Genomic DNA, 27,318 nt, shown 5'->3' with positions numbered 1-27,318 from the left:
CAAAAGGGAGAGCATGAGCAGGGGTGAGAGGCAGAGGGAGAGGGACAGCAGACTCCCCACTGAGCAGGGAACCCAACAGTGGGCTCAATCCTAGGACCCTGAGATCATGACCTGAGCTGAAGGCAGACACTTAACCGACTGAGCCACCCAGGTGCCCCTCCTTCCTTTTTCTTTCTTTCTTTCTTTCCCCCCCCCCTAATATTTTATTTATTTATTTGACAGAGAGAGAGAGATCACAAGTAGGCAGAGAGGCAGCAGAGAGAGGGGAGGAAGCAGACTCCCCACCGAGTAGAGAGCCTGCTGCGGGGCTCCATCCCAGACCCTGAGATCATGACCTGAGCCAAAGGCAGAGGCTTTAACCCACTGAGTTACCCAGGTGTCCCCCTCCTTCCTTTTTCTTAAGTAATTTTTAAAATTCCAGTATAGATAACATGCAGTTATATTAGCTTCAGGTGTACAATATAGTAATTCAGCAATTCTGTACATTACTCCATGCTCATCATGATAATCCCCTTCACCTATTGCACCCATCCCATCTCCCTTCTGGTAACCACCAGTTTGTTCTCTATAGTTAAGAGTCTGAGTGTTTTGGTTTTTTGGTCTGTGTCTTTTTTCCTTTGTTTATTTGTTTTATTTCTTAAATCCACATATGACTGAAATTATATGGTATTTGTCTTTGACTTATTTTACTTGGCATCATACTCTAGCTCCATCCATGTTGCAAGTAGCAAGATTTCATTCCTTTTCATGGCTGAATAATATTCCATTATATATATTCATATAGACCATATCTTCTTCATCCATTCATCTACTGACCAACACTTGGGCTGCTTATAATAATGCAAATAATGCTCCAATAAACAGAGGAGTGCACATCTTTTTCTTTTTTTTAAGATTTTATTTATTTATTTGACACAGAGAGAGATAGCGAGAGAGGGAATACAAGTAGGAGGAATGGGTAAGGGAGAAGCAGGCTTCCCGCTGAGCAGGGAGCCCAATGCGGGGCTCCATCCCAGGACCCTGGAATCATGACCTAAGCTAAAGGCAGATGCTTAACAACTGAGCCACCCAGGTACTCCACATTTTTGAATTAAGTTTTTATTCTTTGGGTAAATACCCAGTAGTAGGATTACTGGATTGTATGGTAACTATTTTTAACTCTTGAGGAACCTCCAGGTTTTCCAGTGGCTGCACCAGTTTACATTCCCACCGACAGTGCAAGAGTTTTCCATTTTCTCCACATCCTCACCAACCCTTATTGTTTCTGGCTGTTTTTTATTTTAGCCATTTTGACAGGTCTTATGGCTTTGATTTGCATTTCCCTGATGATTAATGATTTCAAGCATCTTTTCATGTATCCATTGGCAATCTATATTTCTTCTTTGGAGAAATGTCTGTTCATGTCTTCTGCTCATTTCTAGTTGGATTTTTTGGGGGGATTTGGTGTTGACTTGTAGAAGTTCCATAAATATTTTGGGTACTAACTCTTTATCAAATATGTCATTTGCAAATATCTTCTTCTATTCAGTAGGTTGTCTTTTTGTTTTGTTGATTGTTTCCTTTATTGTGCAGAAGCTTTTAATTTTAATGTAGTCTCAATAGTTTGTTTTTGCTTTTGTTTCTCTTGCCTCAAGAGACCTATCTGGAAAAATGTTGCTATGGCTGATGTCAGAGAAAATACTGTCTGTGTTCTCTTCTAGGATTTTTATGGCTTCAGGTATCACATTTAGGTGTTTAGTCCATTTTGAATTGATTTTTGTGTATGGGGTGTACGAAAGTGGTCTAGTTTCACTCTTTTGCATGTTGCTGTCCAGTTTTCCAAAAACCATCTGCTGAAAAGATTGTCTTTTTCCCATTGCATATTCTTGCCTTTGTCAAAGATTAACCATATAATCGTAGGTTTATTTCTGGGCTCTCTGTTCTGTTCCATTGATCTTTGTGTGTATTTTTGTGCCAGTACCATACCGTTTTGATTACTATATGTTTGTAGTGTATCTTGAAATCTAGGATTGGGATACCTCCAGTTTTGTTTTTTCTTTCTCAGGATTGCTTTGGCTATTCAGTGTCCTTTGTGATTCCATACAAATTTTAAGATTGTTTGTTATAGTTCTGTGAGAAATACTGTTGGTATTTTGATAGGGATTGCATTAAATGTATGGATTGCTTTGGGTAAGACAGACCTTTGAACAGTTTTTGTTCTCCCAAACCATTCACATGGAATGTGAACTTCCCATTTGTTTATGCTGTCTTGAATTTCTTTCATCAGTGGTTTATAGTTTTCAGAGTACAGACCTTTCACCTTGGTTCAGTTTATTCCTAGGTGTTTTATTATTTTTGGTGCGGTTGTAAATGGGATATTTTTTCTTAACTTCTCTTTCTGCTGTTTCATTGTTAGTATATAGAAATGCATCAGATTTCTGTATATTGATTTTTATAGTAAGGCAGGCCTACCTTAAGAAGCAAGAATAATCTCAAATAATCTACCTAACCTTATACCTAAAGGAGCTAGTAAAACAAGAACAAACAAAACCCCAAACCAGTAGAAGGAAGGAAGTATAAAGCTTAGAGCAGAAATGAATGAAATAGAAACTAAAATACCAGTAGAACATAACAATGAAACCAGGACCTGATTCTTTGAAAAGGTCAATAAAATTAATAAATCTTAAGCCAGACTTATCCAAAAAAAGTGGGGGGTGGAGAAAGAGAGGACTCAAATAAAATCAGAAATGAAAGAGGAGTGACAACTAACACTACAGAAATAGAAACCTATATGCCAATGAACTGGACAACCTAGAATAATTCCTAGAAACCAGTAACCTCCCAAATTTGAATCAGGAAGAAATAGAAAACTGGAACAGACCTATGATCAGTAAAGAAATTGAATCAGTATCAAGAAACTCCCAACAAATGAAAGTCCAGAACCTGGTGGCTTCACAGTGAATTCTATCAAACATTTAAAGAAGAGTTAATACCTATTATTCTCAAACCATTCCAAAAAATAGAAGAGGAAGGGAAGCTTCCAAATTCATTCTATGAGGCCATTACCATAATACCAATACCATAATACCAATACCAGATAAAGACACTACAAAAAAGAAGACGGCATGTCAATATCTCTGATGAACATAGATGCAAAATCCTCAACAAAATACTAGCAAACAGAATCCAACAATACATCAGAAAAATGATTCACCAGCGTGCCTGGGTGGCTCAGTCAGTTAAGCATCTGCCTTCGGCTCGGGTCATGATCCCAGGGTCCTGAGATCAAAGCCCGTATCCGGGCTCCTTGTTCAGTGGGAAACCTGCTTCTTCCTCTCCCTCTGCCTGTTGCTCCCCCTACTTGTGCTCTCTCTCCCTCTCTCTCTCTGTCAGATGGATGAATAAGGTCTTTAAAAAAATGTTGCTGTTTGACTTAATGATTTTTAATATTCCTAAGTCCTGGGATTTTCAAGAAGAGAGTAGACAGAAGTACACCAGCAGAAATGTTATAAAAATATAATTGTGAAGGGGAAAGGATACTAATATTATAAGTATTAAAATATTGATAGAAATTTGTTACAGATACTTACATTGACTATGGCATATTTTGAAGTGGCAATAAAAGCAAAATCAGAGTAATATGTTATATGATCCCAATTTTGCTTAAAAATGTACCCTACATATGTAAAATTTTTCATATTTTATACACACATAAAGCTATGTGTGTATATACCCCAGAGTCTTAATGATGATTCCTTTAGTTGGGTGTAACATGAAGAAGGAAAGAATTTTTTTAACTTCCTTCTTTATATATCTCTATGTGATTTGACTGTTTAAAAATATAATAAAGTGACAAGGAGGAATGAAAGACAACATTATGGTCTGAGGTCCAGGAGTGCATCAATTTTTCTTCAAACTTCAGGTTTCTGTCTCTAGGAGATTCCAATGGACACAGATAGATGGATGGATGGTTAGATAGATATCAAAGACAGTGGCATATGAGAATTAAAATACTATTTTATTATCAACTCAGCATAGGCCCGCTACCCCAATGTATCGTTCTGGTAACCTTGATTAGACCAAGACTCTTGCCCTAAACTCGGACCCCAACGTGGGGATGTGAGTTACCAGCTGCCTGAGGTAGGGTGCCAGAGATGGACATCTTCTCCTGAATAAAGGCGAGAGAGTCTAGAGAGCCAGGCCTGGCTCTGAGAGTCTTGGAGGGAAGGGAGAAAGGGTAAGATTTGTCTCGTAACAAACCTGGCCCAGTTTTGGTCCTTGAAGTTAATCAATTCAACAAGTTCTTTGATCCAGGTGGAGAATGAGAACAGGGAAGAAAGGAGGTTCCCCTTTCAGCGAACATTACTTGTCATAGCAGCCAAGAGGTTGAAAACTGCTGCTATGGGGTGAGTGAGAATAGAAAATCAGGAAAAACAGGGAAACAATTGGAGAAACAAGAGGCTAAAATAACAAACAAGGCAACGCAGCTTCATGAAAATCAAAGGAGGGCGTATGAAAGGGTGATGATGAACAGTGTCAGTTGACAGATTCAAAGAGATCATTGGACAGCAACAAGACTGAAAATGCCATCAGATTAAAGGATTAGGGGACCATTACTGGGTTTAGAGAAGTTTTAGTGACTTGGTGGATGAGAACACAGATTATGGGGGAAATTATAGAGAGGGTAGATTATGGGAAATAAAAGTGGTGGTGGAGAGAATAGAGTTCTCATAGCAATATTTGGGAGGAGTAGAATAAAGCGAGAAATAACTCCAGGTAGGGGCAGGCCTCTTTCTATTTCTATAGAGTAGGAAAGACTGTGTAAAGGTTAAAAGTGGAAAACAGAAAAAGAAAACTTGATGGAGAAATAGTCTGCAGAACACGAGAAAGGACAGAATCAGTGCTGTGGGAAAGGGCTAGTCTCAGATGGATATTTCCCTTCAAAACAAAAGAAGAGAGAAGATGGCTATCTACATGGAAATATTTGGAGATACAGAGTAGAGAAGATATATTACATTCCAAACTCAGTAAAGCAAGAACCAAGATCATCTGATAAAAGGGAAACTCCTGAGGGCTTACGTGGACTGGAGATTTAAAATTCACTCTAAGGAAAAAGGATCAGTGCATTAGCTGGGTTTGGCACAGTCCTCATTGGGCTGTAGAGTTTTCAAGGGCAGACACTGTGTTTTATTACTCTTGTATCCCCACTGCTCAGCACAATGTTTGGTGCATGATTAGTGCTCAATAAATATTTTAATGGATGGATGGATGGATGGTCTGATATGTAGTATGTGCTTATTGAAAGTTTATTTTATTGAATTAAAATACACTTGATCCCTAATCCCTAGGGGAAATTAAATATAATCATTAAACATCATTAAACAAAGCCTACCTAATAGTCTACAGTTTGGAAACAGGACTGAATTAAATAAAAGGTACCCCTTTTTACACCCCGAATTTTGTGTGTTGGCTTTCTGCAGGATGAGGGTTAACAGTGGTATTTTGCTTTGGCAGTATGGCTGAAAGGGAGAGTTGTTACACCTAGCACACATTATTCTGCTGCTTTTGGCTCTGGAATCTGGCTCAAGTTCAGAAATGCCATATTTGGGCTCATATTTGCAGCCCCCCGAGGAACCTGGATCTTCCTGCTTTTGCATTCTCATCTGAATGTTCCAGTAACTTTGAGAGAGTTCAGATATCCCTGTTTAAAACTCAATAACTAGTGTGTGTGTTGGAGAGGCTTGGGAACCTGTGTTAGGAATCCTGTATCAGATTGTTAAGTGAACCTTAAGATTCCAGACTCAATGGCCTATGCCTTATCTTTGGCAAAAGACTTTGAAGAAAAAGGAGGACAGAGACTGCTTGAAAAAGAAGACTTCCACTCTTTTATTTTTCTGTGAGATAAAAAGGAACCATGATAAAACTCTAACTCACCCAATAATTCTATACTGAACACCCGTAGTATGCAGAGGACGTCTCCTTAAGATGAGGCTAGTAAATTGCAACTCATTTACTGGGAAAAGTTTTTGGTTATCCTTTATTTAAAAAAAAAAATAGCGTGGTTGTCTTTCAGTTTTATTTTATTTATTTTTAAATATTTTATTTATTTATTTGACAGACAGAGATCACAAGTAGGCAGAGAGGCAGGCAGAGAGAGAGAGGAGGAAGCAGGCTCACTGCTGAGCAGAGAGCCCGATGCGGGACTCGATCCCAGGACCCTGAGATCATGACCTGAGCCGAAGGCAGCGGCTTAACCCACTGAGCCACCCAGGCGCCCCAATTGTTTTGGTTTTAAATCCGTAAACTAACACTCTGAAGTGATTATTGTCTAACAAAGGGTTGTTGAAATGATCCTGATTCCAAAGCCTGTATTTCCCCTCACCTTACCAGTTCACTTCAGGCGTTGGCTGTTTCTTCTTCTTCTTTTTTTTTTTTTTTTTTTTTTTTTACTGTGGACACTAGTCCGCTAGTCAGACCAAAGCATTTTTCTCCCTGTTGCTATTGCTGGTTAGGAACTGTCACAGAGGAAGGCCTCGTCCCTTGAGCCATTGCTGTAGCCGCTGAGTGGCTGAGGAACTCGGTTTCAAAATATTTTAAGAGGTTGTTTGTCATGGGGAAGTCGTCACACAACATCTGATATTGATTTTGAGATTCTTAACTTATCCTTTTGAAAGATTCAGATTAAAAAACCCCCAAAAACCCATAAACATATTTCTACTTGTTTTTCTTATGAATCTTGTCCCTTAAGTCAAGCCAAAACATCCCCGATCCGGCAGTGTTCTGCTGTGTTTCTGCCCCTGCCAGATAGATGTTCTTCTGGGTGCCTGATGGGGGGCACGCACTGCTCCTCTTCCAGAAAAGGGGAGGTTGCGCTAGGTTGTAGGGTGGACACACTCAACCTAAGGACCTAAGGCATATCTACTCAGAAACCCAACTGGATTCATACTCTGAGCTCTCTGTCTACTTGGGAATCTTCTTCAGTGGTGCATTGTTAAAACAAAATATTAGGACATTACCACATAAAATCCCCTCTAAACCTGAAGATAAGATCGCCTGCACTCTAAGGAGAGTTGAACAATATTTTCAGCACATCTTATCCTGAGTATTTCATTATAGATTCAACCAAAACTGCAGTATGTTGAGAATTTGGAGAACTGTTGCGAAGGTCCTCTCATTGTCCTCTCCCTGGCGCTACCGAGTGCAGAGGAACTTAACGCCAGACTTTCGACTCCTGCCTTCTATAAACTTCATATAGTTAGGGTTCACTTCTACTTCATTAAAATGTGTGTACTGAACCACCACTTTGTTGCTGCTGGGGATAAAAACCTGGTTCTTGCCCTGGAGGATTTCACTGGCTGGCGAGGGGAGTAGATGTGTAGGAAAAGCAGATTACATACAACCGTGAGCTACAACCAAGGGAGACTGGAAAATTTTCAGCGCTTCTAGCAGGCAAGTAACTCGCCTTGCCTTGGAAAGGTGGAGAACACTTCACAAATGTGGTGATATCTGAACTGGGTCTTAAAAGAGAAATTGAAATGTGTCCGGTGGAGGAAGGCACAGCAAGGCAGAGAGAACAGAAGTGCAGAGGCTTAGCGTCTCTAGAAAGAGGAGGGCTTCTCCAGGGCGCAGAGAGGAATCTGCAGCTCATGGAATGGAACGGTGGAAGGATAAAGCTGATTAAGTAGACCTGGGCTCACCAACTCAGAGTGCTGGTGGGGTGGGGGCCAGCAAAAAAGGTAAAATTGCTGGGAACAAGAGAGAACTTGCAAAAATCCCTTGAGTTTGTTACATAAATCATCTGAGAGGTGACTGGGCAGTTTTTTCTGCAACACTGTTTTTCTCTTTTTTAATTCTCATCCAGATTGAAAAGAGACAAAATCCCTTTTGTGGAAAGCAGTCAATGACATTGCAACAGCATCATCTTTACCAGGGGTTGGGGGGGGGGTGCTTCTTCCTGTCTACACAAAATAGCTCCCTGTTCCTCTTGGTATATACATTTCTCACTCTTCCCTATTTGATGGTTCAGGCATGAATATTTGCAGTTACTTTCTCAGTAACTATGTTTTTTGATGGTAATATCAAAGCAAAAGTCAGTATTATTTTTCACAAAAATGTCAGAGTTTACCAGTTTTGGCAAGCAGTCATGTTACTTGTTGGTACCAAATATTTTATCATGAATAATTCCTCAGCATACAGTAATTGATTGTGTAAATAGATGAGAAAAAAAGTACACTTCAAAGTATACTTTCAAATCATGTGATTGAAATTATTGAAAATTAGAGTAATAGTCTATTGTTTACACTGATTATTTTACCCAGGAGAATTCGGTCATAGAGGGGAACTATGTCCAACAGAAAAAATTCCCAATTGGAGAGGGGAGAGGAGTCCCAAACACTCAGAAGTAAATTGCATTTCACATCATTCCAGTTTGAGCATGAGTACTGATTTTGTGGTGAAGCTATTGAAAACTATCATTTTGGCTCAAAGCATATTTACAAAAGTAAAATATATCCATATAAAAATATACAGTATGTAAAAATACATAAAAATATATAAAAAGAAGAGTTAAAAGTTTATTGGAGAACAGTGTTCACGGCAAAAGAGACTTGAGCAATACGTGTTGGTGAGTAAAGGCAGGTTTTTGGAATTGTTGGAAATGAAGTTAAAATATAAAAGAGAATAATTATTTTGGTTTATACATTTACAGCTTGATTACCTTAAGAATGCACAAATTCCAAATGAAATCATAGGACTTGGAAACAAAACCGCATTTTGTTGCAGTTAACTGCATTATTGTATAAATGAGATACATGTTTCTTCAGCTTATGCAATAACACATGATGAGACAATTTAATAACAGATTGAAAACAATGTCATCAATTTGTATAAACAATCAGGAAAGGAAAGGCTATCTTGATTAAAGAAATATTCTTGAATTTAATAGGCATCAGGAGACAAATGACTAAGGAATGGAGAGTTATTTTATACACACACAAGCAAAGAGTAAATGCAAATCAGAACCATGATTGGGCCACTAAACATGAGTAGAAAATTAAATGTGGTGGCAAAGTTTTAGAGGAGGAGCTAAGTACTTGATTATGTGAAAGTCTAAGGTTTATTGGTGAGTGGAGGAATGAGAACTCTGAAATGCCCCCAGTACCCACACGTCTTTGACACCACACCCTTGCATCTACATACAGATTGCCAATTTTTTCAAACCTTGTTTAACAGAGAGGAGGTACCTGGCTGGCTCAGTCAGGGGAGCATGTGACTCTGGGTGTTGGGGTTGTGAGTTTGAGCCCCACATTAGGTACAGAGATTACTTAATGAAATCTTTCAAAAATAAAAACTTCTTTAAGAGGCTGAAAGCTGGGACATTCAGAAAGCCATGTGGGATGTCAAAAATATGTTGGACTATTTGTTCTCTCCCATTATGGGCTGTCATCAAGGGCTTCTAGAGATTATCATAACAATCTTTCAACATAAAGAGGGATAGTGAATTAATGATTGGCTGACACTGACATCCAAATGTGAAAATTTCCCTCTTTTTCTCCATATTTATTTATTCCATTCAAAGCATTTTAAGAATTTTTTTCTAAACAGCTTCAAAGAGAAATCATGGACGTGTTCACTTTGTCCTTGAAAGTAAAAGTAATAGTTCATTGCTTATGATCTAAGAAAATCTGTATCTCAGAACCATTTGGGCTAGGGTAATTACAACAAAAACCAATCTCTTAAGGTTTCAAAGGGGGATAAAAAAGTCTTGCAGCGGAAACAGCAGATCATAGCAGCTCAATAGCGCATGTCATGCTCCTTAATCAGATAAACGGTACAGCATATTTTTACCAAGGAAAATAGTATGTGCTAAGTTTAAATTTGCCTTTTTGGAGTGATTACAGAGTGGTGAAAGTTTCAGAGCTACCGTTCAACTGTAAGAAATAAATGGAGCAGAGCCAACCCTGCACAATAATTGTACAAAATCAATGCAAGTATGATCCTAGAACTTCGGTTTTTCCAGAACAGAGTAAGGGCAACTTCATTCATTTGTTTGTCGTGATCTATGCAAAAATTTGTCCTGCATCTCAGCACCACTCCCTGCGCACAGCTTGCTGGGGTCTGATCCGTCTCAATAGCCAATGGTAAAAGCTTGTGTTCTACTCTGCCTTGTCGGTCCTGCTCTCCGCACCCCACCCCACCCCTAACCCCCGCCGATTACAGATCCTGAAAGACTCACCAGCTCAGTTCAACAGAAATTCATTCTCTCACAAGTCTGGCATGAAATCAAGATGTCTACAGGGCCACGCTCCTTCTGAAGGTCTAGGGAAGGATCCTTCCATGACTCTTCCAACTTCCAGGGGCTCTGGGCAGTCCTTGGCATTCTTTGACTTGTAGCTACATCCCTCCATCTCTCCAGTCTTTGTCTCCCATGTCACATAGGCTTTTCCCCATTTCTCTTCTCTTCTTATAAGGACATCAGTCATAGGATTTAGGGCCTACTCTAATCCAGTATGACTTCTTCTTAATTGACTATTTCTGAAAACATCCATTTCTAAATAAGGTCACATTCTGAAGTTCAGGTGGACATGAGTTTTAGGGAGATATATTCAACCCATGACACCAAGCAATGGAAATACTATACATTTAATCTTATCTAGAATAATGTCAATTGTCACTTTTTTTTTTTTTTTTTTTTTTTGCATTTTGGGTTTTAAATTATAAATACTAAAGATTATTCTTGTAGTTTCAGTTGAATGTGATATTGGCTTCTAGTGCCAGGGTAATTAGTGAAAAATAACTTGTCTTAAAATGTTAAATTTAAACATTAAACCAAAATTTCTCATAGGATTTTTTCACATGCTTGATTAAGGCTCATTCATGGAGATATGTGCCTCTACCATGTTGATGTAATTTACATGTGTGTAATTACATGTATGAAGGATTTTGTACACCAAATTCAGGTGTTTGGATTTGACCCCGTAGGAAAGGAAAAACCAGTGGAGATTCACTATTTCAAGAAGATATTTCAAGTGGTCTGATCAAAGCTACTGAACAGATGAGATGAGTGGGATTTAGACCACATTGATGGAGTTGGGGAAGTAAAATTGTATTGGGTAACATCCCGATGACTTAGTAACTGATTAGATGATAATAGTAATAATGTAAGGGCCTACTTAGCCTGAGCAGCCCCACCTTGGTAGAACAGCCATTTTGTTGTTTATGTAGTGAACTTAGATTGGTCCTGCCCCCCAGAGGAACCCTCTTAGAAACGGGTCTGGGAAACCAGTAAAATATGGCCGACCAGCCCCTGATAAAAGAGCCCATATACCAGGACGTGTCAGGTCAGGGAGATATAACAGAGTGCAGAATGCAAGGATGAGTCAGGCTAGGTGGAGACATCCAATCAGTAAAGCACACATACTATCTCCCTGACTACCAAAGAATGTGGGCCCCACCTTTTGGGTGCCTTTTGGGTGCTAGTTCTGACCAAGGTGATAGGCTAGTTCAAATAGCTACTATGGGGTGAATTGTAATTCAATTGGCCACCCCTGTGTGACTTAGTATGACTGTGCAGCTTTCTCTGTGTGTTACAATCTCATTGGCCACCTGCATGTGGCCAGGCTCAACCACATGGCCTTTGCTCTATAAAAGTTAGTCTGTAAGGCAGGGAGGGGTCGCCTTCTCTGTAAGAGGCAGCACCGGCCAGTCGGTTTGGTTCTCGATGCTTGGTGCGAAATAAAGCTTTGCTTGACCTTCGCTTTGTATCGGTTTTGTCCTTTTGTCCACAGACCCTTTAATAATAGCTAATTTTTCCAGGTTTATTAAAGTATTAATTGACATATAACATTGTATAAGTTGAAGGTGTACAACATGATGATTTGATAGATGTATATACTGGGAAAAGATAACCACAAGGTTAGGTAAGGGGTACCTGGGTGGTTCAGTTGTTAAACATCTGTCTTCAGCTCAGTTCATGATCCAGGTTCCTGGGATCGAGTCCTGCATCAGGCTTCTTGCTCATCAGGAAGCCTGATTCTCTCTCTCCCACTCCCCCTGCGTGTGTTCCCTTTCTCACTGTCTCTCCCTCTGTCAAATACATAAATAAAATCTTTTTTAAAAAAATAGGTTAGTTAAGACATCTGTCACCTCACATTAATTATAATTTTTTGTGTGTGCTGAGAGCATTTAAGATCAATCACAGGTGAATATTTATTGAGCATTTTCTATGTGTCAGGTACCATTCTAAGCACTTTTTATGTACCAATTTATTTAATTCTTGCAATAATCCTATGAAGTAGTACTATTAAAATTTTGGTTTCAGACGATGGAGATGAGGCCCAACTTCTTGTCAAATATCACCTGCCTAGTAGTGGGAGCAGCCAGGATTTTAACCCACAGAATCTGGGGAGCAAAGGGAACGAAAGGGGGGGTGACTCTTGAGATTGGGAGGCTGAATAGAAGGTTGTGTCAGTAGCCCATTAGCTGGGACTGAGATACAGAAACACAGCAGGTCTGGGGCAGAGAGTGGGGAGTGGGGGGCGGGGTAGGGAATTTGACTGGAAGGTTGTGAGTCAGTACATTTGATTTTGCATATAATATTAAGCTGGGAGAGCTGTGGGTGGGAAATCCAAATGGCCATGTCCAACGGATAGTTGTAATAACTACTCGAATAATCTTCATTAAAAACCAGTCTTTTAGGTGGGTTAAAATCAATCTACTTTCTTTTCGAAAACCCTGTTTTAATGTATGCAGTATGCAACTGTAGCGAAAGATAGGGAAAAATCAGTGGTCCAGTCTCCCGGCTCCTACGAAGGAAGAGCGCTTTGAACAGGGTGAAATTCTTTGTGATAGCGTATCCTCCTGTTGTCCTCTTTCCCTTAAGTCGGGAAGGTAAATGACTCTCCTGCCTGGAACTCTGTGGCATTTTTCAGCCAAGCGGAAAGAGGAGAGGCATTGGTGAACGGTTTGTCCCCACCCGATCATGAGCCAATTTCCTTCCTTACCAACTCCCCCTCACTCTCCCAGCCTTTGCTCCAGCATTCCACCGAATGTAACCCCCTTGCCTTGCTCTAGCCACGGGGTATTCCAGTTCAAACCCAGCGGTTTCTGGGAACTGCTTTTGTTGAAATCATTAGAGAAAGAAAGGCCTGTGAATTCTGTCTGCGAAGCGCCGCCTGTTTTCTGTGTCATTTCAGTCTCATTAATCAGCGCTGCGGCGAGGTCGACGTTACGCTGTGTATATTACTGTCCCGGCTCGCCAGCTCCTGCATCTCTGCCCCCAGGCCGACACAGTGGGGAAAAAGAGGGAGGGAAACCATCAATCTTCCCAGTTGCACATGTCAGCAGTGATTCCTAACCCCTTCCTGTTGGCTGTCTCTCTCACCACCTGTGTTTAGAATTAGCATGGAAGCTGCTGCCCAGATGAATAAGAACCACTGTCCCTGTCACCTGCCCTGGTACGGGCCACCACTTCTGAATGAAAACAGGGAGTACATCGGGTAGTTCTCTTTATACAGGGAACAGTGCAGGGGAGAGAGTCACACATCCCCTCAGAAGTTCTTGAAAGCCTAAAATTCAAGCAGATTTGGGGCCATACATCTAAAGGTAGCATCGTATATTGGATCAGAGGGGTAAGAGCAAATAGTTTCTTGGCTGCCTCACTGTATTTTCAGTCTCCCTCTGAGCATATACAGCTGAGGTTGAATGAGGGAGGTTCAAGTCCACTACTCACTCACTGGCTATCCCCCATTCACTGAACCCCATTGTGCCTCAGTTTCTTCATCTGTAAAACAGATGATTATCTAGCTCATAGGGCATCCTGTGAGGATTAAATGAGATAATGCACCCACAGCTCTTGCTGTAGTACTTTGCACATTATAAGCCCTGAATACACGTTAGCCATTAATTATTATTGTTCAAATAATAAAACTGAGGTTCAGAGAGATTAAATAATGGGTGCAAATCACAGGAGTTGCAGGAGGATTTGGCTCTGGCACTGCCCCACCCTGCAAACTCCCGCCCTTTCTGTTTGACTACATTGTTTCCATCCAGTTACATCTTTAAAATAACTCATGTGTGAGCTTCATACATCACTTGACTTTATTTACTTCCTTATTTCCCATCATGTAAAATGAGAATGGTATTAATGGACATTCATTCCTGTTAGGACGAGCGTCTTAGAATTACGGGTTGATTAATATCATCAGGCTGTATGCACAAAAACTCTTTTGAGAACTTGGCTGCAGAAACCGATCTTGCCCTTCAAAAATAAACAATGCAGAAGTATCAAAAAGGAGGTCATTACACCCATCGCCTGGGGTCACAACCGCTGTTGTTAAATAGGGATTCTCTTTCCTTGTCAATTCATCTACTTAACAAACATTTATATAGAACCCTGGTGGGCTAGGCATAGTTCTCCAACCGCCAGGGGGCTGCTATTATTATTCCCGTTTTACCGCTGGGATGGTTCTGAGACTTGTACAAGGAAACATCCCCGGTGCCCTGCAGAGCTGGTGTTGAACTCAGTGTCTGGCACCAGAGTTGGGCCCTTAACCCACTCTGTGCGACAACCAGTTCTTACATTCGTATCTCTTCCACAGGATTCCATTTCATAAAAATACAACTGTGACTTACTTACTGTTCCTCCAACTGATAGACATGTAGTTGCTTGTGGCTCATTCATTATTAAATCATGGAGGGAACGCCAGATATCCTTAGGGTCGTGTTTAAGTATTTCTTTAGGACAGATTTCTATTTATTGAATGGTTGGGTCAAAATATATAAACACTTAAAATGTTGACCTCCGTAAATGGCCAGATAACTTATGGAGAGCTTAGTACAAGCGGGGCACTAAGCACTTTACACTAATAAACATACCATAGTCCCCTCCCGCAATCACCCATTTTATAGATACTCAAGGCCATATAAGTAGTAGGGCTAGGACTTTAACCCTGGGCAATGTGGTGCCAGCCTGCTTGTTACCATGGTTAATAACCAAACAAGTCATTGTAGTCCTATTTTACTGCTTGACCTTGTCGTTTTTCTAACTTATTCTCAAGTTAAGATAACTCTATGGGTAGACAGAAGCAAATGTGTTTAAAACAACCCAGAGAATTCTGTCAGTCCATAGGTTGGATGAAGAGAAAGGGACCCATGGGTGACTGGAAAGTGAGACTTCTTTCTCTTGGTAGCTGTCAGGATAGCCAAAGAGGTTCTTTTTTGGAAGGGACAATCTTTATGCCAGAGAAATAACTTTAGACATTTTTTATTCTCTATTAGTAGTGTGATACCTTGTAAGAAATTCACACTCTATCTCTCTCAAAGATTCAGAACACTGAGTTAGTCATGGAATTAGTTCCTGTGCTGGGTCTAAGAATTTCTGGCATTTCCACTTCATGTAGCCAATACCACCTGTGTCTTGTCCAGGTTTAGGTCAGCTGAGTCACTGTAAGACCTACCAACAATGCTTGAGTGTTGAGTTCAGGCTCTCTCACAGGGATCAGAAGGAGTCAGAGTTTTCACAGCAGGAGAATGGGTAGAAAAGAGCATCCTAGGCAGAGATCATTTTGTCTCCTATCGATTACAAATCTGATGTCAACACCTTCTTAGTGGAATTATTTTCTCTGTAAAGTCCAGGTTGCCTGTATTTCCTGAATCTCTAAGCCATGTGGCTTTATGGACCCGGACATTGCCAAGTCAGTCTTCCTAGGCATCAAAGATGGTGCACTTACTTGTTAGTGCAGAAAAGACTCCTGGTCTTTTCTCACCAACATAGAGGCTCTAACCACACTGTCATGCTTTGCGAGGCTTCCTGGCTACAAAATGTGAGATCAGGACTGCCTGATGCCCAAATGGCCTCTGACCATGAATTAATATGTAACCATCTCAGGGGTTTTATTACCTTGAAATGTAAATTATAAGCAAATGAACTTACTTTTAACATTTTTACAGTCTGTATTTGTGTGTTTCCCAGCAGGTTGGCAGCTTTAGAGAATAATTATGTAGTCGCTGGCTCTGAACAATGTTTTTTTCAATCTTGGCCACACAGTAGAATCACCTGGGGAGCTTTTAAACCTCCCAGTGCTCACTGCCAAATCCCAAGCTGATTAAGTGCAAATCTCAGAGGATGGGACCAGGCATGGGTATTTTCTAAAGCTCCCTGGTGATGACTGTGAGGCCAAGATTGGGAATTGTTGTCTGAGAAGGTATCTTCTTTCTCTTCTTCCTCCCACTCCTCATCCATAGCGTTTTCATCTGTACTTCATTTTATGCAGTTGGAGTGAATTTTAAAACTTGATATTGGTGCCCCCAAATCCCTCTCAAACTGAAACAATCACCAGAATCGCTTGGAAGGCTATCGAAGCCCAGATCATGTAACTCTTCTTTCTTCTGGGATAAGCCTACTCAGCATTTCTGAGTTAGGAGGTCTGGGTGAGGACCCATGTATGGTGGGTTTGCATTTATGACAAGTTCCCTATTCTGATGATGTTACCAGTACTGGGGAACACATGGTAACAACATCTGCTCCAGTGCCTTCTTTCCACCTGCCCTCTGCTCTACTCTTTCCCAGCAGTGGCCAGGGCACCTGTGTGGAAGGCAGCCCATGCTGTCAATATCCACCTGAGGAAATGGATGCTTGAGCAAGCCTTAGCATCCTGCCCCACCTCCAAGTCGTCATGCAATCTAATCTTTAAAGTCTATTCCTTATGCAAATACAACCTCCCCCTTATTCCAGATCACCCGTCTTAAGCCCCTTGTACAATCAAAATCGGACACACCACTGGGTAGGGTTTTGGTGTCGCTAAGTGAGACTTGGATTTCACTTTCCCACAGAAACAATTTTATGAATGGTGTTTAGGTAGAGTTGAAATGTCAGGGACACTGTGGGCTCAATGAGTCTTCGGGGGACTGCCTTCCAGAAACTTAACCAGCATTTGAAGAATTGAGTTTTTTCAGTTTCAGAAAACCAATTTTCAAACGAACTCTTAGAACATAACTGATTTAGGAACTAACTAAAACCGGAACATTTGGTTCATTTTGTTTATAGTTATTTTGCCCTTTACATTTTGGAGCCAAAGTTGGGTAGGGAAGACTTGTCATTCATTCCGCTAACATTTATTAGGTGCTCACAATGTACTTGGCACTGCAGTATATGGGCATATAAAGATGAAAAAGGCAGCCCCTGCCCCAGAGCAGCTCATATTCTAGGTGAGAAAATATTTTCTAAGCAAATAAGAAAATATTTACCAAATTGCCAGTGTGATATGTGCAATATGAATTAATATGTAACCATCTCAGGGGTGATGGTTATGAATGAATGAAGGAGGGATCTGTTCTGCCCTGGGGATGAGGGGAGACAGAGAATGGGAGGGGGCAGGAGGAGAGAGAGAGAGGAAGAGAATGGGGGAGGCAGGCAGGGGGGCTGACTCTGCGTGTGTGTGGGAGAGAGGGAGAGAGGGAGAAGAGAAGATATGTTTAAGAGGTTTAGAATCAGGGAGAGATTGTTAGACCTTGAAGACCCAGGGGATCTGCCCAGCAGAGAAGGGGGTGAAGGCATTGGGAACAGTCTGAATGAACACTGGGAATGAGCTCTGCAGGACCGGCAAGTAACAAGGTCAGCTCCTCACATAGGATGATGGAGGATGACTGGGATAGGCATTCCTAGCCACACAAAATTTAAACCTTAACTGAGAAGAAGAAAGGAGAAGACTGCGTTGTTATCTCAGACCTTCTTTTCATTTATTTTTTTGAAGATTTTATTTATTTATTTGAGACAGAGAGAATGAGAGAGAGAGAGAGAATGAGAGAGAGAGAGAGCATGAGAAGGGGGAGGGTCAGAAGGAGAAGCAGACTCCCCATGGAGCTGGGAGCCTGATGCGGGACTCCATCCCGGGACTCCAGGATCACCACCTGAGCTGAAGGCAGTCGCTTAACCAACTGAACCACCCAGGCACCCTCAGACCTTCTTTTTAAAAGAACTTTCTTCTCCTGTATGTTTCCCACTACCCTGAAGAAGACAACCTCTTCTTTTCCACAAAATTTTAATAATTAGAAAATGTCTTGAATCCAGTGGTATTCAAAGCTGTGCTCTGGGAAGCTCCCTCAGAGACTGGCTGGGGTGAGGGCAGAAGAGCAGACAGGGCCACACTCCCCACCCTCCTGTTAGTCACCGGCTTACACAGCTTTTCTTTGGGCTGCTTTACGTGATGGGCATATCTAGGGAGAATAGTCCATTTGAGGGGTGCCTGGGTGGCTCAGTGGGTTAAGCACCTGCCTTCAGCTCAGGTCATGATCCCAGGGTCCTGGGATTGAGTCCCACATCAGGCTCCCTGCTGGAGGTGGGGGTGTGGAGTCTGCTTCTCCCTCTGACCTTCACCCCCTCATACTCTCTCTCTCTGTCTTCCACACATACACATAAGTAAATAAAATCTTTTCAAAAAAGAATATTACATTTGGATAAGGGTACATAAATAAAAAGGAAAGGCTTTAAAATCACCGTAATCTAGTCCTCACACATTTCCTAACAGTCTGAGGACTCTGGTGTGGGTAGCTAGATCTCTCCATTGAGAGCAAAAAGATTATATTCTCGGACAATCAGCTGCAGATGGGACATCAGGCAGGCACTGATGTGGCTGGATAACCAGTGACAGCACTTAGGAGGTAAAGCCTTGAGTTGGGCACAAGAGGTAATGAGAAACTCATCACTCCCAAGGATGGTCTCATACTTTAAAATCAACATTTGCATTTTCTTATGAGGGAAAACTGATCTTTTCTTAAGCATTTCAGATTATTCTATACACTTTTAAAAGTTTAGTACTTCTTGATCTCTTGCCTGGGTTTCTTGCTCCATTCAACATAAAAATACAGTACGTGGTAGTGGTTAGGATGTGTATGTCAAAAAAATTTTTGTTGTTGTTGATGTCAAAAATTTGACCCTCGCTGCTTTGGTTTTGTTTTGTTTTGTTTTTTAATTTTTCCCCCTTGCTGATTTGGTTTAGCAAGTGGTGTTATCATTAGGAATTTAAAATATTTCCTACCACATATCACATTGTGTTAGAATTATCTATCATCTTCAGATAATATTTTATTTATTTTTAATCACCTTTCCAATAAAAACTTAAGGGACTGGCCAGTTTATGCTGAACCTACATATAACCTTTGCATTTAAATATAGCTTAGCTGCCCTGAGGTGACAAGGCAATCTTTCCTGCAAGCCGAAGTCCCCAGACTTGATATTTTATTATCTCTGTCTGATGGGGAAACATTTGTTGAGTTGCCATTTAACATGTAGGAAAAAAAAAAAAAAGAAGACCTGGAGAATATAAGCCCAGAGAGATGTTGAGGTACAAAGGAAATAGCTACAGAAGAAAAGAACATGGTCAGTGTCCAAACCTGGGGAAGAGCGTTCTGTGGTCTGTAGCAGAGCTCTGAGGTTCTGGATTCTGGTCCTAGCTCTACTGCCAGCTGTGTATCCTTGGCCTTTTGGTAAATAGTCTCTGGGATGTGCTTTGACCTTCTGAGAAGACTGTGGGGGGAGGGGAGGTGTTGGTGGGCTGAGGGCACTTAAAGGCCAGACCAACCTTGAGAGCGAGTTCTAAAGGGGCCGCAGCCTAGTGTGAAGGAAGGGGCTGGCCCCCTGCCTGTGATTTCTCCAGGCAGTGTCCTTCCCTAGAAGGTAAGGCCAGTGTTTCTGACTGTCGCAGTTCATGACAAGAAGGAAATATACATGCATGAGCCTTCCTTCCATGACAGGGTCGTAGGACCACACAGAGCCCACAGTACAAATAGACACAGCTCCTGAGATATGGAAGAGGCTTAAATAAGTCTGCAGGCAACTTTTTAAAAGTCAAGTTTATCCCTTTTCAACTCTTGCACAGCCTAACAATATATATTAAGTGTTTTTCATCTGTGCCCTTAAGGGGCTCACAGGTGACTGGGCTCCTCACTTCTTTGTAATTTTTTTCTCTTTAAAATAATTTTTCCCTTCAGTTTTATTTATCAGCTTACATATTGCCTCTTGTGGGGGGGAGCAATTGAAGACCTAATTCCTCTTATATTGAATTAATATTTACCGATTCCCAGGTCTGAGCATCTGGTTTCATTTCTAATAAGAAATGAACCCATTTTTCTTGGTGCTGAGTCAGCATTTTCTCCCCAGAACCCAGAGCTCTCCGTACTTTCTGGAAGAAAAGAGCTGACTTGTGGCAGAACAATGCTGAGCCGTGGCCAAAGAAAGCTTCAGAGAAAGCACCTGGCTCCTCCCAGCCAGGGCTGAGGTGCTGTTTTTTTATGCTGAGTCTGTTTCAGCTCTTAAATCACTAACTAGTAGGAAAGGCACTTTCAAAACAACAACAGCGGCAACATCAAACATTGAGACGCTGAAGGAGCCTAGGATCCAAAAAGTAGAGTGACAGACATGATAGAATTGGGAAACACTGACAGAGAGCTAAGGAGTGAGAATCTGAAGATGTATCTTTATATACAGTTAGAAGAATAAATAGCCAAAAAATAAAATAAAATGAAATGAAAGCAAAATACATAGAATTACAAAAAGAGATTTTCAGCCCAATTAGTTAATAATGTTGGTTTTGGTTTTTAGGGGTTTTTGTTTTGTTTGTGTTTCTTTTTTTTTTTTTTTTTTTTAATCGTACTCTGTGAGAACATGCCCTTTATGGAACCAATTAGACACAGTGGTTGTTCAGCCAAGGCTTTGGGGCACTTTTGACTGTAGTTACAACAGGTGAGCTGAGTGCCCAGTTGGTGTTACATCTGGTCACAGGCAGGCTTGGTAATAAGAGTCTTGAAATTTGTACTTGAAACCTTTGCTTCCTGACACCAAACCCAAGCTGAAAGCGTTTCAAAGCTAGTAGGCAGCCTCCTTTTGATGTATTTTATTCACTTGGAATTAAAAGCAGAAGCTCTTTCTAGCTAATCACGAAAACCATCTCATGCTAGAATTAGCAGCTTCTGATTTTTCACTTGCTTTTGGGTGCCATAATTAAAAGGAAGGTAATTGTGAATTTTGGATCTGCTTCCTACCTTAAGACAGGACTGGTGTTAGCTATGGTTGTCAGTTGTCGGATTGCTAAGCATGTTCTCCCTTTGATTTGAACCTCCACCCTCTCTTCTGGAATTGATGAAATCCCCGGGGCTGATGTCGCCCCTTGGTAATGCTGTTTCTGTTACAAAACGAGCCAATGAATATATTGACCGAAGTGGCATTTGTTCAGGAAGTAGCGCCTGAGATACAACCAGGGCCCCGTTTTGTAAAATGCTCCTTTTTTTAAAAGATTTTATTTATTTATTTGACAGACAGAGATCACAAGTAGGCAGACAGGCAGGCAGAGAGAGAGGGGGAAGCAGGCTCCCCGCTGAGCAGAGAGCCTGATGTGGGGCTCAATCCCAGGACCCTGAGATCATGACCTGAGCAGAAGGCAGAGGCTTTGACCCACTGAGCCACCCAGGTGCTCCTCTTTTTTTTTTTTTTTTTTTAAATCCCCCGCACTGTGATGTGACTGTAGGCTGACACTCCAGATGTCCCCATGAGTGAAGGCCAGTGGGCTACTCCTGTAGCTGTTTTTTTTTGTGGCTTGCCTCCTGTCCCCTGGGAAGCCCACGCGCCTCTCATTTTCATTCTTTTCCAGCGCTAGTGCTTTTGAACACAGAACCCCCGTCCTCCCACCACCCAAACTCCACATTCCAGCCCTGTGATTTCACGGCACCGGGCAGAGCCCCCCTGCCATGCCGGCAGGCTGCCTGCTGACTCCTGCCGGGGGACCAGATGGGAACATAAACTCACCGCCGAAGAGCAGGATACTCGCTGTATATTTTTAAGACCAGGAATCCAGCTCTCATTGAGGGGCTGTATTTTTTTTAATAGCTCCTTGAAAATTGAACAAAACATTTCTGGTCGCTCTTATTTCTTGATAACATCATTCCCTCTGCGTGGATGTATAGAATCACAGGAACTGGAGAGTGGAAAAGATATATTAGATCATGTCTAGGCCGTTCCCAGTGGTTACAGTTCTTTTTTTCCCACACTCTGTCCTATGTCGTGCTTTTCTCTTTTAGTTTTCTCAAGAATTAGGTTTTTTTGGTTTCTCCTGGGGAATAATTCCTTAGTTTGACCATGGAGGAATGTATGTGCAAATATCTGTAGTCTTTTTTTTTTCCCCAGCTTGATATTCCTACTCTTCATAACCCTTTACATTAGCATAAATAGCCCCTCTTCATCCTAAGTCAAGTATTTCTGGATGGCATAGATTTTTTCCTCTTCCATTTATTAAGTTCAGAGCTTGTTTTTCTGCTTTGCTTTCTCTCTTCATCAATCAGTCCCTAAAGCCCATTAATCATTTTTTTACCTCACTGAAAGCTCCTTTGCTTATTCCCATATCAGGAACCCAGGGCTGATTGAGGTCCCAAGGTACTGAAGAAGCCTCACTGATATGTGCTTATTCTATCCCCTCTCTCTCTTTCTCTCTCATCCCTGACCCCCCCCCCCCAGCTTCACTTCAGAACCTCAAACTGTTTTCTGCAAAAATATTTCTAAATTATGATTTGGGGAATTAGTCATATTAGTCATCCCAAGGCCATGTGTGTGTGTGTGTGTGTGTACACGTGCATGTGGTTTTTCAGTGGTAAGATTTTATTTGTTCTCAGTTCCTTAAAAGATATTTTTCATATCCTTGGAGCCACAGATCTTTCAGGTCTCCTGAGTGCTTGGATCTAGTATAATAATGATGCGTCAATAGAATGTAGCATTTTATCTTAGAGCTGTCATCTCAGAAGGAGAGAGGAAAATAAGCAGATATGGGGAAAACAGGCTGTATTTGTAGGAGTTAGAATTCTTGGGGAAGGGGAAAGGCAAAACTTAAATAGCCTTGGCCCACACATATCTAAAGAAGATTAGCCTTTAAAAGCTTTTAAAAGCCTTTAAAAGCTAGTGTTAGGAGTATATCTTTTTATTATGTTCCCTTTCTTTTTTTTTCTATATCTCAATTATATTGAGGTATAATTGACAAAGGAAATTGTAAGATAGACTTATTTTGCTTAGCATAATATCTCTAGTTCCATCTACATCATTGCAAATGGCAAGATTTCTTTTTTTGTTGCTTTTTTAAATTATGTTCTGTTACTCACCGAACAGTACATCATTAGTTTTTGATGTATTGTTCCATGATTCATTGTTTGTGGATAACACCCAGTGCTCCATGTAATACATGCCCTCCTTAATACCCACCACTGTGCTAACCCATCCCCTCACGCCCTCCCCTACCCCCAGTTCGTTTCTCAGAGTCCATATTTTCTCATGATTTCATTTTTTTTTAAAGATTATTTATTCATGAGAGACAGAGAGAGGGAGGCAGAGGGAGAGGGAGAAGCAGGCTCCCCACTGAGCAAAGAGCCTAATTCAGGGCTCCATCCCAGGACCTTGGGATCATGACCTGAACCAAAGGCAGATGCTTAACCGACCGAGCGGACCCAGGTGCTCCGCAAGATTTCATTTGTTTTAGTGGCTTTTATTAAATGATCTCACTCCTATGTGGAATTTAAGAAGCAAAGCAGAGGATCATAGGGGAAGGGAGAAGAAAATAAAACAAGAGGAAATCAGAGAGGGAGATAAACCATTAGAGACTATTAGTCCTAGGAAACAGTGTTGCTGGAGGGTAGAGGGGGTGGGAGGATGGGGTAACAGAGTGATGGACATTAAGGAGCGCACGTGATGTAATGAGCACAGGGTATTATATAAGACTGATGAATCACTGACGTCTATGTCTGAAACCAATAATATATGTTAATCAATTGAATTTAAATTAAAAAAGAAAAAAAGGAAATTGTGAGATATTTAAAGTGTACATCCCAGTGATTTTGATATACCTATGGCTTATGAAAGGGCTTCCTCCCCCTGGATAATTAACACACCATCACCTTACCTGTTTATCTTCATTTAGTTATTTTGGTGAGAATATTTAAGTTCTACTGTCTTAGCAAATTCCACTTATACAATACAGTATTATTAACTATAGTCCCCTGCTTTACCCTAGATCCTCATATGCTATATGATTTCCTGGACTGGGGGTCCAAATATTATAAAAACACTCAAAGCAATCTATAGAGTCAATGCAATCTCAGTCAAAAACCCAAACAGTTTTTTGTGCTTTTTTTTCCTCTTGGAACTTGATAAGGTGAATCTAAAACACATAGGGAAGGGATGCCTGAGTGGCTCAGTCAGTTAAGTGTCTGCCTTCAGCTCAGGTCATGATCCCAGGTTCTGGGGATCGAGCCCCGCATCGGGCTCCTGCTCAGCATGGACCCTGCTCCTCCCTCTCTCTCACCTGCCACTCCTCCTGCTTGTGCTCTCCCTCTCTCTCTCTATGACAAATAAGTAAATAAGTAAAATCTTTAAAAACAATGTATAGGGAAGTATAAAGAGCCAAGGACAGATAAGCTAATTCCTCTTTTTTTTTTTTTTTAAGATTTTGTTTATTTATTTATTTGTCAGAGAGAGAGAGAGAGAGGGAAAGAGCAAGCACAAGCAGGCAGAGTGGCAGGAAGAGTCAGCGAAAGAAGCAGGCTCCCTGCTGAGCAGGGAGCCCAATGCAAGACTCGATCCCAGGACCTCAGGATCATGACCTGAGCCAATGGCAGCAACTCAACCAAATGAGCCACCCAGGCATCCCATGGTTAAGATAATTCTTGAAGACGAAAGTAAAAAGACATGCTCTACTACATCCCAAGACTTACTAAAAAGACACTGTGGTACTGATCAGAGATAGACACACAGACCGATGGGAAAGAATAGAAACACAAGATACAGACACAAGCATAAAGAGATGCTTGATTTATGACAGAAGTGATATTTCAGCATAATGGTCAAAGCCAACCTTTTCCATTAGTGGTACTGGAACAATCGACAGCTCCATATAGGGGGAAAGGAAGAAAAGGAATTGGATGCATACCTTACACCATATGCAAAAAACTCCAAATGGATACAGACTTAAATGTGAAAGATAAAACTTTAAAGCATACTTACACATGCATATACATATGCTTTATATAGGTATGTATGTATGTATAAACACTCTTGTCTTCGTGACCTCAATGTATTGAAAGATTTCTTGTATCCCATAAAAGTCTGTAGTCAAAAATTATATATTTGGTAAAATTAAGAATATCTCTTCATCAGGGGCGCCTGGGTGGCTCAGTGGGTTAAGCCGTTGCCTTCGGCTCAGGTCATGATCTCAGGGTCCTGGGATCGAGCCCCGTATCTGGCTCTCTGCTCAGCAGGGAGCCTGCTTCCTCCTCTCTCTCTGCCTGCCTCTCTGCCTGCTTGTGATCTCTCTCTGTCAAATAAATAAATAAAATCTTTAAAAACAAAAACAAAAAAAGTTAAAAAAAAAAAGAATATCTCTTCATCAAAAGATAACATAAAGAAGACAAATAGCAGGGCACCTGGGTAGCTCAGTGGGTTAAGCCTCTGCCTTCAGCTCAGGTCATGATCTCAGGGTCCTGGGATCAAGCCCCACACTGGGCTCTCTGCTCAGCAGGGAGCCTGCTTCCCCCTCTCTCTCTGCCTGCCTCTCTGCCTACTTGTGATCTCTGTCAAATAAATAAATAAAATCTTTTAAAGAAGAAGAAGAAGAAGAAGAAAAATAGCTACGCAATGAGAGACTATATTGGCTGTACATATAACTGATAAAATATTAGTATCCGGGATATATAAAAACACCCAAATTAGTAAAAAGACAGTCCAATCTGAGAAAAAGAGGCAAAATAACTTCAGTAGACTTTTCCACAGAAGAGGGAATAAAAATGGTCAGTAACCCTAAGAGTTCTCAACTTCTTTAATAATCCAAGAAATGCTATTAAACCCTCATGAGGTTCTACCTTGTATCCACCATATTAGCTCAAAACAAAAATACTGGTTGATATGGATGAGGAGCAATGACACTGATGGTAAAAATTGCAAAATGTTACTTACTTGGGAGGGGTTTAGTTCACTGTAGTACACTTGAAGATAAATAATGCATACCTTAGGACCCAGCAACTAGGTATCTGCACTAGAGAAAGTTGGTACACAGAACACAAAGATACATGTATAAGAATGTTCTTTTTTTCCCCCTCCTTAAGTTATTTTTTTGGAAATTGGCAAGTGTATAAAAAAGTTGCAAAATTAATACAACAAATGCCATAAAGCCTTACTGGATAGTAGTTAGTGGAAAGAACATACATGGGCTTTGAAGTAAGTCATACCTGACCTGATACCCCAACTTCACCCCTTACTAGTGTGTGACCATGGGCAATCTCTAAAGATCGGCAAGCCTCAGTTATCTCATCTGTAAATTGGAGGCAATAAAATGCCTGCCATTTTGGGTATTGTAACGGCTAAACACATTGATGTATATAGCAAGCCCTGAGCATAAATGACCACAACATAGTTGTCAGCAAATTATGGCTGCCATTATTAATATTTTGTTGCTATTGTTAAAAATGATAATGACTTATTTTATTCTTTCAGAACCTCTTAATGATAGCACATTTACTGATATATATTCATTTTTCATGTTTCGCTATAGGATGCAAAATGATTCAAGAGAAAATTAACATTTTTTCATCCTGTATTACCTTTTTCCTTCTCATTTTCTGACTATCACTTCAATATTAGAAAGTACAAACCACTAGGAAAACATGCCCTTAACAAAATGTTTTTATGATTTAAAAAAGGCATACAGAATTTAAAAACTCCCTTTGAAGAAGTGAAAGAATGATTTAACAAAAGCAAAAGGAAAAAAAGCACAAAAAAGTTCAGTAACTTGATCAAGAAGCAATATTAGAAATAGTGTGTAGGTTTTCTAATTTCTAGCCCAAGAGCCTGCACACTAAGTTGTAATATCAGCAATGACTTCTAAAGAAAACTGAATTAAGTAAATAGCAGTAGCCTTCAGCCCTAATGCTGTTGACTTCCTTACCTTAACTATAAAATGAGTGAAATCACATGTAAAACCCGCAAGCCCCTTTAATCTCCAGTGAAATTTGATTCTGTGTCTGAAGTCTTTGTCAGTGACCCCCAGATCCACAGTCATCTTTTCCTCTTGGGAATGCCTTCTGCACCCCACTATTTATGTCAGCAAACTGATTTTGATCATGTTGCCAAGCTGTATTGTTACGTATCTCTTTGTAAACCTATCCTCTATCTCTGGTTAGATTGCATTGCTTGGGGTTACAGACTTTCTCATGTGCCTTTTATTTATACGTTTCTGAGTGAAAAAAAAAAAATTCAGAACTCAGAGAGGGAGACAGACCATGAGAGACTCTGAACTCCGGGAACCAAACTGAGGATTA

At 40.8% G+C, this 27,318-nt stretch overlaps 1 protein-coding gene across 1 annotated transcript in view; it reads left to right on the top strand.

Annotated features, from left to right (window-relative positions):
* The window catches only part of WARS2 (tryptophanyl tRNA synthetase 2, mitochondrial), a 93,860-nt gene that overhangs the window by 23,049 nt on the left and 43,493 nt on the right, over nucleotides 1-27,318 (top strand). The gene's annotated exons all lie outside the window — the stretch shown is intronic.

This window comes from Mustela nigripes, chromosome 14 (assembly GCF_022355385.1).
Source record: "Mustela nigripes isolate SB6536 chromosome 14, MUSNIG.SB6536, whole genome shotgun sequence".
NCBI lineage: Eukaryota > Metazoa > Chordata > Mammalia > Carnivora > Mustelidae > Mustela > Mustela nigripes.
Note: the sequence above shows the minus strand (reverse complement) of the source record. Positions and strands in the feature narration are given on the sequence as shown.